Source organism: Aegilops tauschii, chromosome 2, assembly GCF_002575655.3.
Source record: "Aegilops tauschii subsp. strangulata cultivar AL8/78 chromosome 2, Aet v6.0, whole genome shotgun sequence".
Classification (NCBI taxonomy): Eukaryota; Viridiplantae; Streptophyta; class Magnoliopsida; order Poales; family Poaceae; genus Aegilops; species Aegilops tauschii.
In genome coordinates, this window is record NC_053036.3 from 12,567,253 (window position 1) to 12,571,257 (window position 4,005).

General features: G+C 47.5%; 1 long non-coding RNA gene across 1 annotated transcript; it reads left to right on the top strand.

The window, feature by feature from the left end:
- The first annotated feature begins 1,838 nt into the window (after window positions 1–1,838).
- On the top strand, window positions 1,839–3,218 carry LOC141041913 (uncharacterized). The gene is made up of 3 exons (XR_012203690.1): window positions 1,839–2,897; window positions 2,988–3,050; window positions 3,141–3,218. It is a non-coding gene; the product is annotated as an uncharacterized lncRNA (long non-coding RNA).
- Window positions 3,219–4,005: the final 787 nt, after the last annotated feature.

Here is a 4,005-nt window from a genome sequence, read left to right on the forward strand (position 1 = left end):
GTATTATGGGAGAGTTGAAGCAATTTATGAACTTCTATTCTATGGTGAAAACCCACCGAATGTCGTAGTCTTCAAATGTTATTGGTTTCAGCCGAAGGAGACTAGAAGGACTCATGAACATATAGGGCTAGTTGAAATCAACCAAAGCACCCATTTAGATGTTCCTAATGTCTATATTACGGCTCAACAGGCGACCCAAGTATTCTATCTACCGTGGGCCTGCCAAACTATTCCAAATCTGAAAGGTTGGGATGTCGTTTATGAAGTGCCGCCACGTGCTAGACTATCTCCCCCAAAGGAAGAGGATTATGAACCTCACATTAACCCAGACACATATGAAGGAGAATTCTTCCAAGAGACACGTCTTTCCAAAAAGCGTTTCAAGAACCGCTATACTTCACCCCAAAACATTGAAGTAGACAGCGACAGTGAATCCGACATCACCCCAGAGGAGGAACAAGAAGAGCCGGAACAAGAAGAGGTTACTGCTGCGGATGACCTGTCATTGCTTGACCGATTACGTCAAGGTGGCCTTGAACATGTTGATGCCACTGAACCCTATGAGCCCGTCATTGATTATAGTGATGATGATGATTATGCATTTATTGATGATACTGATCGAGATTATTAGTAGTGTCAGGTATTAAATTTTTTAATGTTGTACTTGATGATGATACACTTAAGTGATACACATATTATTATTCATGTCGGTATTTTTTTTATGTTGTACTAATTTCGTTTAATGTTTGTCATGGCACGTGTTGAAAGATGGTGGGCGCTGGTCGGGAGCGCGCCAAGGCCCCTTCTTCGTCGGCGCGTGGTCTGAGGTCTTCGATTCCAGACGTACCTCTCCGCCGAGCGTTGCTGGACAGTATGTCCACACCGCCGGGCCCTTCTTCGTCGACCGCGGTGCCCAGCAGGGGACGAGGTAGGAAGAGAGGAGGTGGGGCACGTGGTCGCGGGAGAGGAGGTAGGGTGACTGCTACGGCGCCTTCCTCGCCGCCACCCCCAGCTGTTTCACCCGAGCACGTGACTGCTAGGGTGGACTCGTCCGAGGAGGAGGCTACACGGACTCCGGTCCACGAGCCTCCGGTCCACGGGTCTTGGGCCCACGAGCCTCGGGTCGACTGGCCTTCGGCCCACGAGACCCCGGAGGAGCACACGTCCGGATGGGGTACCTGGCCGGATCAGCCCGAGGAGCCGAGTGGCCATGCTGATGATGGCGGGGAGCCGACTGATCTTGAGGAGGAGGGTGGCACCGTCTACCAGCGTGGTGCTACACGGCTCCCGTCCGTGCCAGCGACCCGCGAGCAGAGGTGGTTGATCTTCCCTGATGGGGAGAGGTACGTAAGTGCATTTAATATTTTTGTACCTTCTGCATTCACGTTTCTTCAAATAACTAATGCGTTGGCCTTGTCATGCTGCAGGGGTTGGGACCACCATCATAGTGTCCGCCGGCCCAACTCCGTCCTTGGAGTTCTTTGCTGGCAAAACTTCTCGGGGTTTGTCACGTTGCCTGGTGAGGGTCGGCTTCCAGAGCTTGGGTTGAGCTGGGAGCACTACGTGGCTGCCCCGGCCCCGCTGGATGTCATTATCGACGGTGTCGTGTGCGACACGAGGGCAGACATGGTGATCAGGACGTTCTGGGTAATTTCTCCTTTACACATTTCAAAATCTTCAACTAGCTAGTTATTAATTGTACTAATCAATATTGTCTCATTTGATTGCAGACATTCTACAGGTGTGAGGAGGAATACGAGGAGGACATCGCAAATGTTATCCAGAACGTTTGCAAGCGCCTACTCCAGAACTTACGGCACGAGGCTCGGGTGCAGGCTGTTCGAGACTACTACGCCTTGCGTGGTATCAAGAAGACCAAGCCGGCGTGCCGCGATAAGTTCCTGAGTAAGGAGCAGTACATGAAGGTAATTCTTAAGGCCTTCTACTTAACTTCCTTCATTTAGTAATTCTTAGCCGTAGCGCTCAAGTTTCTATTTGCTAACTTAGGCGCCTCCGAGATGGTGTGCGGATCGGATGGATTGTTGGGAGGTGTTGGTCGATGAGTGGTGCTCACAAGAATGGCTAGCCCTCCACAACCAGGCCAAGGACAAACGTGCCCAAATGGAAGGTGTGCCACACCATCAAGGCAGCTCCAACTTATATCAGTTCAGGCGCAACTGGGTATGTGGTTTGCTTCATGATTCATGCAATTCATTCATCATGCTAGCTTGAGCCCTTTAATTACTAATTTTCATTGTTTCTCTCTTTCAGGCATGCCACAATAAGGCGGATAAGGTGCCAGAGGTGTACGACCTGTATGCCATGGCCCACACTGGCTCTTTCAAGAAAGTCAAGGCTTTCTCTCAGTCTGACCTCGATGATGCAAACAACTTCACCAACATCTCCTCCCACAACAAGCTCGTGAGATATAGAGATGAGGGGAAGGCGAGGAAAGGGGAGGACTTTAACCCAAGCCAGGGTCCCATTGATCCAGAGCTGGTGATGATATCTGGTGGCGGGAGGTCCCATGGCTCCATAGCCATTGGAGATGGACTTATCCGTTGTCCTAGCACTCTCCCGGAGATCAAGGCACGCCAGTCGAGCTCCGCTCCTGAGATAAGGCCTCGTGAACGGCCAGTGCAACTCGCCATCAAGGTTAGTGATACGTACTCAGTTATCTTTCTCCATTACATTGTGTGCGCTTCCATCAATGATTACAAATGGTCATGTGAGTGGTGTTGCAGGCTGCTATACAGACTGAGAGAGATAGAACGGAGAAACTTCTGGCGGAGGCGGCGGAGAGGCAGCGGGAGATGGAGGAGAGGACGAGAAAGATGATGGAGGAGGAGAGGGCACGGAATGACATGCAGGCAAGGGCCATGTACGAGCTCCTTGTGGTAAGTTTCTTCTGCAGATTACTTGCTAGTCTTAACATTTGAGTCTCATTACTAACTAGTATGACTCTTTTCTGAAAACCAAGTGTGCAGTCTGTGTGCGAGAAGTCCGGTCAGCCCGCTCCGCCGATGCCAGTGATTGCTCCTGGGAGCACGGTGAGTTTAGTTTGAATGAACATTACTTGGTAGTCTTAACATTTGAGTGTCGTAATGCTAACGAGACATTGGAAATGATCTTTGGTGCAGCTTAACTCCAGAAACGCATCGCACGATCCTTCTCCAGGTAGCGGCACTAGCCACCCCGCTCCTACACCTCCCTGATCATGGTAAGTTTCTCTAGTGTTTTGCTTAACAAATGCATAAAGACCTAGACTTAGCTTTATTTCCTCCTATATGCTTACCATAATGACCTAGAGTTAACTTATTTTCCTCCAAAATGACCCATTTTACCTAGGTTAGCTTATAAATGATGCAGTTCATCCAAGTTAGCTCAAAAATGACCCCTTTTACGTAGATTAGCTCCTAAATGATCCATTTTACCTAGGTTATCTTTAAAATGGTCCATTTCACCTACGTTAACTCCAAAATGACCCATCTTACCTAGGTTATCTCATAAACGATCCATTTCAACTAATTTAGCTCATAAACGATCCATTTGACCTAAGTGAGCTAAAAAACGATCCATTTCACCTAAATTAGCTCTTAAATGATCCATTTCACCTAAGTTAGCTGAAAAAGATCCATTTCAACTAAATTAGCTGAAAAATGATCCATTTCAACAAAGTTAGCTCAAAACCGATCCATTTCAACAAAGTTAGCTCAAAAACGATCCATTTGACCTAAGTGAGCTAAAAAACGATCCATTTCACCTTAGTTACCTCAAAAAGATCCATTTCACCTTAGTTACCTCAAAAACGATCCATTTCTAACTTTCTTATTTTGCCATTTTGCAGATTTCATTATGTGCTGGATGGAGTGCTTGTTCTACTCTTCTTCTTCTTGTCTCATTCTTGTCTTCTCATTCTAGTCACCTTAGCTATGGAGTGCTTCTTTATGTATGGATGGAACTTCTTTATGTATGAAATGATGGATGGAACTTCTTTATGTATGA